The following is a 16,914-nucleotide window of genomic DNA, read 5'->3' as shown; positions in this document are numbered from 1 at the left end:
CTAGTGGATTCAATGCTGGCTTTATTGCCTTCAATAAACTTAGCATGATCTATTCAGGATATTTTACTTAAGTAAAAAATATTTGGTCGAACATATAGAGCATTTTGAAATGTTAGAATTTATAGTTCCTCTAAAACAATACAACTGCTAAAGGTAGGCACAGATTGATTATATGCACAAGCATAAACTCTTAATGACATCTCATTGATATCCACTTAATTGTATCTGGTATCCAGGGAACGTCTCTGGGAGTGCTACTCCATTATTCAATAGAGTGAAATACTTTGTGAATGCAATCAAAATGAATTACTGTTTGTCCATTGCGGGGGGGGGCGCAGTGAAGCAAAGAATTAACCTCCAACTAATTTCCAGTCATTTATGAGCTGATAGTTAAATAATTTACTGCAGTAGGCATCAGACCCATGGAGCATTTGCAAAAATGCAAGTTGTAGGGTGTAAGAAACATTATCACCTGTGTCGTGACAGTATTTAAAACCTATTTCCTTATTTATCTTAAGATCTCAATATCTCCTGAGCTTCAGGACATTTACATTTTAATTTTATTATTAAAAAGGTTTCTAAAGCCAACAAGAGCTTCCCATGTTCTCTAAAGCAAACTAAATTCTTTTAGTAGCTTCACTAAATCATTCCAAAATTTAAATTGATGTTAACGTTAAAATCTGAATTCTGGTTAATATCACATTAAATTTCTTTGACAGGAAGCATAAACCACTCCTATAAATTTTGGCTTGTATAGATGATGAGTTATGGTAAAGGAATCAATTACCTAAGATAAACACACTTCATAATGTCCTAATAGAGTTTATGCCCCAGTTGCCTATTAAATTCTAAGATATTGAAGCAGATCTTACAAATATATTAATTGAAGTTCTACTTTGGTCAATAATTGTATGGACTTTATACTTTGTTTTGACTTTTTAAATATTAAAATAAGGCACCTAGTGCCTTCCCACCTGACATAGAGCTTGAAAGTCACTATGTCCAGCTTATCAAACCAGAAAAACCTGCAGAATCTGAAAAGTCAAGAACTCTTCTTAGATTCATCAGAGAATTAAGATCATAGGCAAACTTGTATCCCGAAAACAAAGAAACAGGAAAGTAGATATGGAGAATTACAGCTTACCAGGAGCAAAAGCCTGAGGACTAAAGCCCACAACTGTAGCCAACAAAGGTAAGGAAACTTTAAATTGTGATTGAGAAATGGCTGGAGGGTCAGTGAAGACTAGCATGAAAATTAAAAACTCACAGGGACCCCAGTCAGTCTTGGTAGGAGCCACAGTTTCATGAGTTTTACCTTCAGGAGTCCAACCAGGCTCTCGCAGTAAAAATCTGAGAAATGTGCATTCCAAGCAGCGGGAGGGGAAAAGGTAACCATTGTGAAATAAACACAGATATTTCCACTCACCTTAACATGGCATAACTCAAAGGAAATTACTTAGCCAAAGCCAAACTGGTTGAAGTTTTCTAGAATCAAACTGATTTGGGGGATGTGAAATACTCAACTCTGGCTCACTAAAAGATTGAGTATCTAATCATAAAATTATATAATGTTTCACAATGTCCCACACCTTACCACCACATCAGTAGGGTTCCTGTATGACAATAGAGTTTATAACTTAAAAGCCTTAAAGCCTCAAACCCTATTTAACTACATAAAAAGTCTCTAGGAAAGTTAACTGACAATGAGGAAAACAAAAGCAAGTACACTAGGAGAAATTTTAGCCTCTGACACACCATAACTACAGCAAACACTAAAAACAATTTAATTTCTAGCTGAATAAATATAAGATCTCACACCACAGTTCTGTCTATATCAGTCCCCTTTGCTGGATACTTCACTTCCAGCTTTCAACAAAATTACAGGAATGCTCAAAGACAACACAGTCTGAAGAGACAAAGTAACATTAGATAAAGACTCAGATATGGCAGAAATTGGAATTATCACATAAAACATTTAAATTGCTAAAATAAATATTCTAAGGGATCAAATAAGAAAAATGTACAACATGGTTATTGTAAGCAAAGAGATGAAAACTAAAAAATCACAATGAAATGCTAGAAATAAAAATACTGTTAGGAGAAATTAAAAATACATTGGATGAGCTCATCACTAGGCTACACATGAAAAAGGAAAAGATCAGTGAGCTAGAATATTGTAAATAAAAAGAAACTTCCAAAACTGTAAAGCAAAGAGAAAAAAGGAAAAGATAGAACAGAATACCAAAGAACTGGGAACAAATTCAAAATGCATAACATGTGTAATGAAAATACCAGAAAGAGAATAGAGAAAATACAAAAAAGAAAACAAGGAAGAAAAAATAAGAAGTGTTTGCAGTAATCATAACAGAATTTTGCAAAATTAATGACAGATATGAGCACAAACTCAGGGGTTTCTGAGAACATCAAGAAGAATAAATACTAAAAAGCTATACTTAGGCATATTATATTCAAACTGCAGAAAATCAAAGACAGGAAAAAATGTTGAAGGAAGCTAGAGAAAAAAAAATTCCCTTTTCTACAGAAGAACAAGGGTAGGAATTATACTGGATTTTTCTTCAGAAACCATTGCAACCAAAAAGAGAGCGGAGTGAAATATTTAAAGTGTTGAAAGAAACAACCATCAACCTACAATTCTGTATCAAATAAGATTGTTCTTCAAAAGTGATAGAGAAATAAAGTCTTTCTTAGTAAAACAAAAACTGAGGGAATTTATTTGACAGTAGATTTGTCTTGCAGTAAATGTTTACAATTGGTCAGAGAGAAGAAAATCATATTGTACAGAAACTCAGATCTACGTAAAGAAAGAGGGTTCGAGAAGAAATAAAAAAGGTAAAATGGAATTATTTAATTATTAATTGATCTATCACATAACATTGTGATAAAAATAACATGATCACATAACATTGTTTAAAAAATAATAGCACAAAGTATTTGTTTATTATAGTTTATTAATAAGTTAAATTAATGATAGTAGTGTTATATGAGAAGGAAAGGCCGGGTGCAGTGGCTCACACCTGTAATCCCAGCACTTTGGGAGGCCAAGGTGGGCAGATCATTTGAGGTCAGGAGTTGGAGACCAGCCTGGCCACATGGTGAAATCCCATCCCTACCAGAAAATACAAAAACTAGCCAAGTGTGGTGGCCCATGTTTGTAATCTCAGCTAATCTGGAGGCTGAGGCAGAAGAATCGTTTGAACCTGGAGGCAGAGGTTGCAATGAGCCAAGATCATGCCACTGCACTCCATCCCGGGCAAGAGAGCAAGTCTGTCTCAAAAAATAAAAAAATAAAAAAATAAAAAACTTTTGAAATAATGAAGATATGAGAGGGAAGAATTGAGAATACCCTGATATAAGATGCTTACAGTAAAGCAATAGAGTGTTATAAAGTAGACTTGGATTAGTTATAAATATATATTGCTAATTCTAGGGAACCCATTATTTTTCAAAAATAAAATGTTAAGAGGGCAGAGGAAATGGAATCATATAAAAGTACTCAGTTAAAACCAGAGAAATGATAAAAAATTGGAAGACTAAAAAGAACTAGAAGGACAAGGACAATGAATGGACTAGAGTTAAAAATATAGTAGCTCTTAATCCAAGTATATCAATAATAACTTTAAATCACTTCTTTCTGGGCCAGAAAACACACCTTGAAAAATTAAAAATAATAGACATTTTATAATCAATAACAGAGTGCTAGCTGGGAAATGTTCAAATATTTGAAGATGAACAACACACTTCTTTATAAAACATAATATAGATAATAAGTCTCAAAACAATTTACTGTTAACTAAATAAAAATTAAAATACAACATATTAAAATTTGTGGGATACAGAAAAACTTATGCTCAGAGAAATTTTTATAGCATTGAATTAATTTATTAAGAAAAAAGAAAGATCTAAAATCAGTAATCTAATCATCTAACTTAGAAAGTTAGATAAAATAGTAAAGTAAATCAAAAGTAAGTAGAAGGAAAGAAATAATAAAAGTCGGAGAAAAAGGCCGGGTGAGGTGGGTCACGCCTGTAATCCCAGCATTTTGGGAGGCCAAGGCGGGAGGATCTCGAGGTCAGGAGATCGAGACCATCCTGGCTAACATGGTGAAACCCCGTCTCTACTAAACAAACAAACAAACAAACAATTAGTGGGGTGTGGTGGTGGGCACCTGTATTCCCAGCTACTCTGGAGGCTGAGGTGGGAAAATGGAGTGAACTCAGGAGGCAGAGCTTGCAGTTTTGTCAGAGAAAAAAAATAATGAAATTTTAAACAGAAAAACAGTGAGAATATAAATAAAACTAAATACTGGTTCTTTGAAAAATTCAATAAAACGGATAAAACCTGACAGGCTAACAAGTAAAGAAAAAATAAAAAACAGAAATTACTAATATCTGAAATGAAAGAGGGACCATCACTACTGTTTGTAAGCGTTGAAAGGATTAAAAAATATTGTGCACACTTACAAATTTTATAACTTAGATGAGATATAACAATTTATTAAAAAACACAATTTACCAAAACTCACAGAAAAATAGATAATAAAAGTAGACCTGTGCTGATTAAATAAATTGAATCAATAATTTATAACATTCAAAAATAGAAAACAACAGCCCTAGATAGTTGCACTGGTAAATTCTACCAAACATTTAAGGAACAATGACACTAATACTCTACATTCTTTCATTTGAAAGCAGATAGAATGCTTCCTAACTCATCCTATGAGTCCAGTATTACTCTGATACCAAAAGCAGACAAAGACATTACAAGAAAATTTAAAAAAAAATCCTATAGGCCAATAAATATCATGAATATAAATTTTAAAATATCACTAAAATATAGCATATCCTATCTAACAATGTATAAACATAAGCATATACCATAACCAAGAGATATTTATTCCAGGTACGCAAAGTTGGTTCAACATTTAAAAATCAATTACTGTAACTCATCATATCACCATGCTAAGGAAAAAAATTGTATCATAGTAGCTGAGCAAATTCAAAATAATCCCATGGTAAAACAAACAAAAAAACAACCTTAGCAAATTAAAAATAAAGATGCCTTCCTCTACTTGATAAAGAACATCTATAGAATACATATAGCTAAATCATATCTAATGATGAGAAACTAGATACTTTTTCCTCAAGACTAGGAACAAGGCAAGGCTGTTTATTCTCACTACTCCTATTCAACTTTGTACTAAAATTCCCAGCTAATGTAATAATAAAAGAAAAGGGAATAAAAAGTCTACAGATTGGAATAAAGGAATACTATTGTCTTTGTTCACAGTTGGTATGATTACCTATGTAGATAATCCCCTTACATCTACAATAAAAAACAATAAACTTACAACAGGTGATTATAGCAAGGCAGCAGGATACAAGGTTGATATACAAAAGCTACTTGCTTTCCTATTTAACAGGATTGTGCAATCAGAATTCAATATTACAAAAACACTATATATTTCAGCATCAACAAGAGAAGAGAGAGAAATATTTAGGTATAAACTTAATAAAATATGTGTAGATTAAGATGAGGTAAATTATAACACTGTAATTAAGGAAATCAAAGATCAAATCAAATGGAGATATGTTACTTGTTCATGAAGAAGACTCAATGTTTATAAGAAATCAGTTTTTCCCAACTTGATCTGTGTATTTAATATTTCCAAATCAATATGTCAGCAAGTTAGGTTGTCAACACTAACAAACTTATTCTATTATTTATATGGAAAGAAGGAAGACACAGAATAGGGAAGGCAATACTAAAGAAGAACAAAGTCAAAGGATTGACACTGTACAGGACTTCAAGATTTTCTGTAAAGTTACAGTAATCATGACAATGTGTTATTGGTGGAAGGACAGACGAATACGTCAACAAAACAGACAGTTCAGAAATAGACACACAAAATAGTGACTTGACCTTTGACAAAGACCAAGGGCATCCAATGGGAAAGTGTAGTCTTCCCAAATGAAGGGTGCTGGAACACCCTGAACATCCACACACACACCCAAATACATCTGGACACTGACTTGATTTCTTCCAAAAAATTTATTAGAAATAGATGATAGACATGAATATAAAATTCAAAAATACAAAACTTCAAGGAGATAACATCGGAGAAACATAGATGACCTTGGGTTTGGTGATGATTGTTTATATACAAAACCAAAAGTGCAATCTAAATATGATGTTGGCTTTCATTAAATAAAAAACTTCTGCTCTGTGAAATACACTGTAAAATAATAAAAACACAAGTGATATGGTTTGGCAGTTTCTCCACCCAAATCTAATCTTGAATTTTAGTTTCTATAATCCTCATGTGTCCTGCAAGGCACCCAGTAGGAGGTGGCAGAATCAAGGGGGCGATTAGCCCTATGATACTGTTCTCATGATAGTGAGTGAGCTCTCACAAGATCTGATGGTTTTATAAGGCGCTTTTCCCTCCTTGCTCATTCTTCTCCTTCCTGCTGCCATGTGTTTGCTTCCCCTTCCGCCATGATTTTAAGTTTCCTGAGGCATCTCAGCCCTGCAGAACTGTGACTCAATTAAATATCTTTCTTTTAGAAATTACACAGTCACAGGCAGTTTTTTTTAATAGCAGCATGAGAACAAACTAATACAGTAACAAGCCACTAACAGCGAGAAAATATTTACAAAACACGTATCTGATACTGAACGTGAATCAAAAATATACAAAGAAGTCTTAAACTCAACAATAAGAAAAAAATCTAATGAAATAGTAAGCAAAGGAGCTAAATGACACCCCATCAAAGAAGATACATAGATAGAACATTAGCATACAAAAAGAAACAAAACTTCTGATGTCATTAGAAAGTTGCAGATTGAAACAACAGTGAGATACCCACTCATTAAAATTGCTAAAACCCAAAATAGTAATTACACTGGCTATGGTGGCCAGGATATGAAGCAAGAACAAATCTCATTCATCAATTGTTGGAATATGAAATGGTAGAGAAACTTTGAAAGAGAGTTTGAAAGTTTTTTATAAAATTAACCATAGTCTTACCATGTGATCCTGCAATTACACTTCTAGGTATTTTCTACCCAAAATTTAAAACTTACACAAAACCCTAACATAAATATTTATGGCAGCTTTATTTCATAATTGCCAAACATTAGAAGCAACAAGATATCCTTATTTAATTGAACTGAAAAACACACTATAGTATATTCATACAGTGAAACATTATCCATGACCAAAAAATGAGCTAACATGTAAAGACATGGAGATGTTACCAGAAAGCAGTCTCAATCAAGACCCCAAGAAAAGGTTCTTGTGTCTTGCACAAAAAAGAATTCATTGTGAGTCCACAGTGCAAAGCAAAACAAGTTTATTAAGGAAGTAAACTGGTGAAAGAACAGCTACTTCATAGACAGTGCAGGGTGTTCACTATAGTAAGAGGAGGAAGGGATCCATCCTAGGTACAGTGCTTGTTTATATATAGGATTAAAAAAAAGATCATGGGGAGATGTACTCTGTTACAAGGGTTTGTAATAAAGGATTAATTTTCTTAATTATTATGTTTTGCAAGAATCAATATTATCTTTAAAGCAAAATTAGGAATTCTGTTCTCAAGATATTGGGATATCAGGACACTCATAAGTCTGGGACTGTTTAGTAAACCTTATCAACCTGTTCCCTTAACCATAAACATCGAGAGGCTAGGAATACCTAACTTTCTGGGAATGCAGCCCAGCATCTCCCAGCCTTATTTTCCTAGCCCTCATTCAGGTGGAGTCACTCTGGCTCGAACACCTCTGACAGAGGAAACTTAAATACATATAGCTAAGTAAAATAAGCAAGTCTGAAATGATTACATACTGTATGTTTCCAACTACAGTTTCCCGACATTATCTGTGGGTGGATTTATTACAGAACCTTTCCACCTCTTGCAGATTACAAAATCTGCAAACGCCCAAGTTCCTTATATAAAATAGCACAGTATTTGCATATAACCAAACACATCCTCCTCTATACTTTAAATCATCTCTAGATTACTTATAATACCTATGCAATATAATTGCTGTGAATGCTATGTAAATAGTTGTTGTACTGTATTTTATTAGTATTGCTTTTTAGTGTCTTATTGTCATTTTTGTTGTTCAAATATTTTCAAGCCACAGTTGGTTGAATCCACTGATGCCAAATTGGTGGGTACAGCTGCCCAAATATGACATTCTGGAAAGGGATGAACGTAAAAAAAAAAAAAAAAAAATCTGTGATTGCCAGAAGTTGGGGAAAGAAGAGATGGATGAGTAGATGGAGCACAGGGTACTTTTAGAACAATGAAAACATTCTGTACCAAGCTTTAATGGTTCTATAACCTGATATTGTTGAGGATTAGAGATTGTATTCTCCAAACTCACAAAGCTGAACTCAGAAATGGGTGTTGCTTACCGTAGAAAAATTAATTATTTACCACAATGTAGAAAATTGAATTATAAAATTTGATAACCTTATACATCCTTTAAATATTCATCTGCATAGCCTTAACTAAATACTTATTAAAATATTTTAATAATTTAAAATTTAAAAAATTACAGGTACATAGTAGGTGTAAATATGTATAGAGTACATGAGATACTTGATATAGATATACAGTGTGTAATTATCACAACAGGGTAAATGGGGTATTCATCATCTCAAGCATTTATCCTTTCTTTGTGTTGCAAACAATCAAACTATTCTCTTTGAATTATTTTAAAATGTATAATAAATTATTGTCGGTTGTAATCACCCTGTTGTGCTATCAAATACTAAATCTTAGTCATTGTAAATACCTATATGTTTGTACCCATTTGTCATCCCCCTTTCTCTTTCCTGTAACTAGTTTTTCCAGTCTCTGTCATTCAACTTTATAGCTCCATGAGTTTGTTGTAATTTCTAACTCCCACAAATGAGTGAGAACATGTAAAATTTGTCTTTTTGTGCCTGGTTTGTTTCCCTTGACATAATGTCTTTTGAGTTCCATCCATATTGTTACAAATGACTGGATTTCATCCTATTTGATCACTGAATAGTACTTCATTGTACCACATTTTCTTTATCCATTCATCTTTTGATGGACACTTAGGTTGATTTCAAATCTTGGCTATTGTCAGTAGTCAATAAACATGGGAGTACAGATATATCTTAAATATACTAATTTTCTTTATTTTTGTCATATACCTAGCACTGGAATTTCTGGATCATATGTAGTTCTATTTTTAGTTTTTTGAGGAACCTACACACCGTTCTCTATAGTGACCATACTAATTTACATACCCACCAAGGGTTTATTAGTGTTGCCCTTTATCCATATTCTTGCCAGCATTCATTATTTCCTCTCTGCTGGATAAAAGCCATTTAAATGGATAAGATAATATTGTAGTTTTGATTTACATTTCTCTGATAATCAGTGATGTTGAGTGCCTTTTATATACCTGTTTCCATTTGTTTTTCTTACTTTGAAAAATGTTCAGATTTTTTACCCTTTTTCGAACTGGATATTAGTTTTTTTTAATACTGAGATGTTTGGGCTCATTCTATATTATGATTATTAATCTCTGGTCAAATGGAGAGTTTGAAAATATATTCCCCCATTCTATGGATTGTCTTTTAACTTTGTTGATTGTATCATTTGCTATGCTGAAGCGTTTAAACTTGATGTGATCCCATGTGTCTATTTATGCTTTAGTTGTCTGTGCTTGTGGGGTATTACTCAAGAAATCTTTGCCCAGATCAGTATCCTGGAGATTTTTGCCAATGTTTTCATTTCGTATTCCAAAGTTTGATATCTTAGATTTAAATTTTTAATTCATTTTTAAAAATTTGTGTATATGGTGAGATATAGAGGTGTAGTTTCATTATTTTGCATATGGATATCCAGTTTTCCCAGTACCATTTAATGAAGAGACTGTTTTTCCCAGTGTGTGTTCTTGGTAACTTTATTGAAACTGAATGCACTGTAGGTGTACGCCTTTGTTTCTGGGTTCTCTATTCTGTTCCATTGATCTATGTGTCTGTTTTTATGCCAGTACCATGCTGCTGCTTTGGTTACCAAAGCTCTGTAGTACAATTTGAGGTCATATAATGTGATTCCTCCAGTTTTGTTCTTTTTTTTTTTTTTTTTTTGAGACGGAGTTTCACTCTGTCACCCAGGCTGGAGTGCAGTGGTGCGATCCAGTTTTGTTCTTTTTACTCAGGATAGTTTGAGCTATTCTGAGTCTTTTGTCGTTTCATATAAATTTGAGGATTGTTTATTCTATTTTCATGAAGAATATGTTTGATATTTCTATAAGGATTGCATTGAATCTGTAGATTGCTTTGAGTGGCATGGACATTTTAACAATATTGATTTTTTTCCAATCAATGAACATGGAATATCCTTCCATTTTTTGTGTGTACTCTTCAATTTCTTGGATCAATGTATTATAGTTTTTATTGTAGAAATCTTTTACCTCTTTGCTTAAGTTTATTTTATATGTAAGTATTGTAAATGGGATTACTTTCTTGAGTTTGTTCTCAGATTATTCACTGTTGAGATGCAGAAATGCTACTAATTTCTGTATGTAGATTTTGTATTCAGTAACTTTAATAAATTTATTTACCAGTTCTAATAGTTTTTTGGGGGAGTCTTTAAGATTTCCTAAATATAAGATCATATCTTCTGCAAACAAGAATAATTTGATTTCTTCCACTCCAATTTGGTGGCTCTTTATTTATTTCCCTTGTCTGATTGCTCTAGCTAGGCCTCCCAGTGATGTTGAATAAAAACTGTTAAAGTGAGCATCCTTGTGTTGTTCTATATGTCAGAGAAAAATACTTTCAGTTTTTCCACATTCAGTATGATAGTAAGTATGGGTCTCTTATATATGGCTTTTGTTGTGTTGAGGTGTGTTCCTTATATGCTCAATTTTTTAGGGTGTTTTGCATGAAGGGATATTGAATTTTATCAAATGTTTTGTAAGCATAAATTGAAATGATCATATTTTTTTCTCCTTCATTCTGTTGACATGATGTATCACATTGATTGATTTGCATATTTTGAACCATATTTGAATCACTGGGATAAATCCCCCTTGGCTTTGATGAATAATCTAACTTTTTTTTTTTAATTCCCTTTGGTAGTATTTTGTTGAGGATTTTTGCATCAATATTCATCAGGAATGTTGGCCTGTAGTTTTCTCTTTTTGATGTGTCTTTATCTGGTTTTGGTATCAGTGTAATATTGGCTTTGTAGAATGAGTTATTCTCTTCTATTCTATTCTTTGAAATGCTTTAAGTAGGGTTGGTGTTAGTTCTTTAAATATTTGGTAGAATTCAGCAGTGAAGCCATTGGGCCATGTGTTTTTGCTTTTCGTTTTGTTTTTTGTGTTTTTTTGCTGGGAGACATTTTGTTACAGCTTCCATTTCCTTACTTATTATTGGTCTTTCAGGTTTTTTATTTCTTCATGTCTCAAGCTTGGTAGTTTGTATGTGTCTAGAAGTTTATCCATTTCTTCTAGGTTTTCCAGTTAATTTTCCAATTAATTAGTTGCTCATAGTAGTCTCTTGTGATGCTTTGCATTTCTGTGGTGGCAATTGTAATGTTTTCTTTTTCATCTCTGATTTTATTTATTTGGTTCTTCACCGTTTTTTCTTAGTCTGACTAAACATTTGTCTATTTTTTCTTTTCAAAAAGACAACTCTTAATTTTGTTGAACTTTTGTACTATTGTTTTAATTTCATTTATTTTTGCTCTGATATTTACTATTTTTTGTCTGCCAATTTTGGGCTTGCTTTGCTCTTGTTTTTCTAGTTCTTTAAGATGTGTCATTGGGTTATTTGTTTGAAGTCTTTGTTTTTCATGTAGGCATTTATAGCCATAAATTTCTCTCTTACTACTGCTTTTGATATATCCCATACATTTTGTTAAGTTGTGTTTCCATTATCATTTGTTTCAATAAATTTTTAAATTTCTTTCTTAATTTTTCCATGGACCCACTGGTCATTAGGGGTATATTGTTTAATTTCCCTGTATTTGCGTGGTTTCCATAGTTCCTCTTGTTATTGATTTCCAGTTTTATTCCACTCTGATCAGAGACAATGTGATTTCAATATTTTTTAAATTTTTTAGGACTCGTTGTGAGGCCTAACACATGGTCTTTCCTTGAGAATTATCTGTGTGCTGAGGAGAATAATGTGTATTTTGCAGCTGTTGGATAAAATGTTCTTCAAATATCTATTAGTTCCATTTGGTCTGCATTACAGATTAGGTCCAATGTTTCTTCGTTGATTTTCTCTCTGGATGATCTGTTTAATGCTGACAGTGGAGTGTTTACTCATCAACTATTGTTATATTGAAATCTATCTCTCTAATAATATTTGCTTTCTATATCTGGGTGCTTGTAGGTACATATATATCAGCATTGTGTATATATATTAGAATTGTTCTATCTTCTTCCTGAATTAATCTCTTTATCGTTATATAATAACTGTCTCTTTTTATATATTTTTTTGCCTTGAAATCTATTTTATCTGATACAAGTATAGCTACTCCTGCTTTTTTTTTGTTTTTTGCTTTCCATTTGCATGGAATATCTTTTCCCATCCCTTTATTTTCCATCTCTGTGTGTGTTTATAGGTGAAGCATGTTTTTTGTAGGTAACAGATCATTGGAACTTGATTTTTATCCATTCAGCCACTGTGTGTCTTTTGATTACTGAGTTTAGTTGATTTAAATTCACTGCTATTATTGATAAGTAAGTACTTACTCCTGACATTTTGTTATTTCCTGTTTGTTTTGTTGTTTCTTTTTTCTTCCTTCCTTTCTTCCTTTCTCTGAAAGTGCTTTTCTCTGGTGGTATTTTAACATTTATTGCTTCATGTTTTTGTGTATCTGTTGTATGTTTTTCTGATTTGAGGTTACTCTGAAGCTTGCAAATATCTTATAACCCGTTATTTTAAACTGATGACAACATAGATTGCAAAAACAAACAAAAAAACAAAGAGATAGCTAATAGAACTTTACACTTTAACATCATCTCCTCATTTTTTAATTTTTTGTTTCTATTTATGTGTTACTATACCGTCTATGTCTTAAATGCTTGCTGTAGTTATTATTTTAGATAGGTTAAATTTTATTTTTCCTACTCAAGATATTAGCAGTTTACACACCACCATTATTGCCTTATAATATTCTGTATTTGTCAGCGTACTTGCTGTTACCACTGAATTCTGTACCTCCTGATGATATTGTTCATTAACATCCTTTTCTTTCAGGTTGAATAAATCCCTATAGCATTTTTTATATGATGGGTCCGATGTAGATAATTACTTTTGCTTTTGTTTACATGCGAAAGTCTTTAATTATCTTTCAGGTTTGGAGGCTATTTTCACTGGATATAATATTCGAGGATAAAAGATTTTTTTTTTCTGTTTTGTTTTTTCCTTCAACACTTTAAATATATCATGTAAGTTTCTCTTCTGACCTGTAAGGTTACCACTGAAAAAGTCAGCTGCCAGACGTACTGAAACTCCTTTAGTTTTCTTTTCTTTACTCTTCCTGTTTTTAGGACATTTTTTGTATCCTTGACATTTGGGAGTTTGAGTTTTAGATGTCTGGACATGGTGCTATTTGTATTAAATCTGTATTATAACCTTCTTTTACTTGAATATTTATATCTTTCTCTAGATTTGAAAATTTCTCTGTTATTGTCTCTTTGAATAAACTCTCTTACTCTGATCTTGCTCTCTGCCTTCCCTTTGAAACCAATAAATGTTAGATTTGCCCTTGTTTGAAAAATAAGGCTATTTTTCAAATATTGTAGCTGTGCTTCCTTATTTTTTATTTCTTTATTTTTTTTAAATTTTACTTTAAGTTCCAGAATACATGTGCAGAATGTGCAGGTTTGTTACGAAGGTATACGTGTGCCATGGTGGTTTGCTGCACGTACTGACCCATCATCTAGGTTTCCTCCCCTCACCCTCTCCCCGCAAACAGGCCCCAGTGTATGTTGTTCCCCTCCCTGTGTCCATGTGTTCTCATTGTTCAACTCCCAATTATTAATGAGAATATTTGGTGTTTGGTTTTCTTTTCCTGTGTTAGTTGCTGAAGATGATGGCTCCAGATTCATCCATGTCCCTGAAAAGGACATGATCTCACTCCTTTTTATGGCTTCATAGTATTCAGTGGTGTATATGTACCACGTTTCTTTATCAAGTCTATCATCAGTCGGCATTTGGGTTAGTTGCATATCTTCGCTATTGTAAACAGTGCTGCAATAAACATACGTGTGTATGTGTCTTCATAGTAGAATGATTTCTATTATTTTGGGTATATAAATATAAATCCCAGTAATGGGATTGCTGGGTCAAATGATATTTCTGGTCCTTGATCCTTGAGGAATAGCCAAACTGTCTTCCACCATGGTTGAACTAACTTAGGTTCTCACCAACAGTGTAAAAGCATTCCTATTTCTTCACAGCTTTGCCAGCATCTGCAATTTTTTGACTTTTTAATGATTGCCATTCTGACTGGCATGAGATGGTATCTCATTGTGGTTTCGATTTCCATTTCTCTAATAATCTGTGATCTTGAGCTTTTATTCGTATGTTTGCTGGCCAGGTAAATATTTTCTTCTGAGAAGTTCCTTTTCCTATCATTTGCCCACTTTTGGATGGGGTTGTTTGTTTTTTTCTTGTAAATTTGTTTAAGTTCTTTGTAGATTCTGGATATTAGACCTTTGTCAGATGAATAGATTGCAAAAATTGTCTCCCATTCTGTAGGTTGCTTGTGGCCACCACAGCTGGGAATGTGCTGGATCATGCCTGAAGCCAGCACAATACTGGGTCTTGCCCAAGGCCTGTGGTGACTCCCGCTTGATTATCATTGATATTTGTTCAAGGTTCAAGGGCTTTTTCATCAGCAGGTGGTAAGTTCTGCCAGGACTGGCTCTTTCCTTTCCGTTTCCTTCTAGCCCAGGGTAGGTCTATATATTTCATTCAAGCACTATGGATTGGAAAGGAAGCTTCAGGACCCTGCTTGGTGCTTTATTTTACTGTGGCTAAATTGGCATCCAATTGCAACATAAAGGTCTCCTTACTCTTCCCCTTCCTCCAGAAGCTGTTAGCTTTGCTGTCTGGAATTGGAGGAGAGGTGATAAAAGGACTCCGTTGGTCACCCCAACTCATGTCTTACCGGGTCATTTACATCGCAAGTCCACCGGTTCTGAGCCCAGCACAGCACAAGAACATGCCGAGGAATTGCAGTCTTTGTGGCCTAGACTGCCTTCCAAGTTTGTTTAGAACCGAAGAGCACTTTAGCCCATGGTGGTGGGGCTAGTTGGAACTCAGTTCTGGGCTGCTGGATGGGCAATTTCCCTCTGGTTGGGATGGCCTAAATTCTCCCTTTGTGGGCACTGGCTGAGTACTGCCTTGTGTTGCTTTCCACTTTGACAGGTCAACAATGAGCTCTAATGCAAAGTCCCACAATCACTGCACCTTCCCTCTCTAAAACACACGTTCTCTCTCTGTGCCAAGCAACAGCTGCCAGGGGATTGGGGAAAGGTGGTGTAGGCAATTCAAGACTGTCTTACCCTCTTCATTGCCTTTTTTTCTTGATATGATGTTAAAACCGGGTGCTGTGATCACTCACCTATTTTTTTGTTCTTATGAAGGTGTTGTCTCATGTGGATAGTTGTTCAATTTGGTATTCATGCAGTGGGTTGGGCAAGGGTTCTACTCAGTCATATTGCTCTGCCTCCTTCTGTAGTTTTTCAGATGTGATGTTTGCATAAAATGAAATATAAAAATCATACCTGTACATTTCAAAAATTCTTACATCCTCATAACCCACTGTCAAGATACATAGTACTACCGCAACTCAAGAGAGTTGTTTTATTTTATTTTTTCAGCAATCCCTCTTCCCAGATGCAATCATTGTTCCATTTTTTTCTACCATGGATTACTCTTTTCTATAATTTTCTAAAAGCTGAATTATAAAGGTGTTATTTTACGTAAGACATCTTTCACTTAACATTATATTTTTGGGGTTCATTAATTTGGTGTAAATTAAAGTAAATCATTAATTTTTATTTCTTAGTAGTATTCTATTTGCAGTTATGCCACAGTTTTTAATTCATTCTATTTATGATGTATATGGAGGCTTCGTGACGATGTTGTGGAAACTCTGAATTTTGTCACTTTTCTTTGAAGAGTGTTTAATTTCCTTTTTTGTCAGGTAACTAACTTGACTATACTGATATTAGAAACTCAGTCTCTTCAATGACAGCACAAATCTGTTAAATGATTAAATATGTAACTAGGTTATTTTCAGTCATTCCAAAGAATGCATTTTTCAAGGTTTAGCCAGGGATGAGGACATGGTTTATGCTCATAATGTGGTGATCCATCTCTCTGTCTTTCTCATCTCTCTGGCCCCCAACTCATTTCCCGTAGTTATTGTTGTCCTGATTTATTTCCTAGTAAATTGGTCCAGAAAAACTGCGAGATTTCATTCAAAATTTTAGTTCACCTGCTTAGTGTAGACTTTATTTCCTATTAAATCCAATAAAACAGGAGAATCTTGCCTTGCCATTCTTTCTTAAAATTCTTATCTCTTTTTACTTTTTTCTCTTAGTACTTTTCCTTTAACTTCTGTTTTTGTTTGTTTTTTTTTTTTACTTTGTATTTTTTCAGAGTTGTTGGATTATAACTCATTTTCATGAAAGCGTGGCACACTATATGTCAGCATTAGCAATAAGTTCAAATTTGCTCCAGTGTCTGCACATTTTCTCAACTTAATTTCACTAGTCATAATGTTAGATTCTACAGACAATTCCACTGAGTATACATCACCATGAGAATTAAGCATTCACGTTCTAGAACAATTTGTAACATTCTTTTATAAA

The sequence above is a fragment of the Pongo pygmaeus genome, chromosome 6, assembly GCF_028885625.2.
Source record: "Pongo pygmaeus isolate AG05252 chromosome 6, NHGRI_mPonPyg2-v2.0_pri, whole genome shotgun sequence".
Classification (NCBI taxonomy): domain Eukaryota; kingdom Metazoa; phylum Chordata; class Mammalia; order Primates; family Hominidae; genus Pongo; species Pongo pygmaeus.
This window is presented reverse-complemented; position numbering follows the sequence as displayed.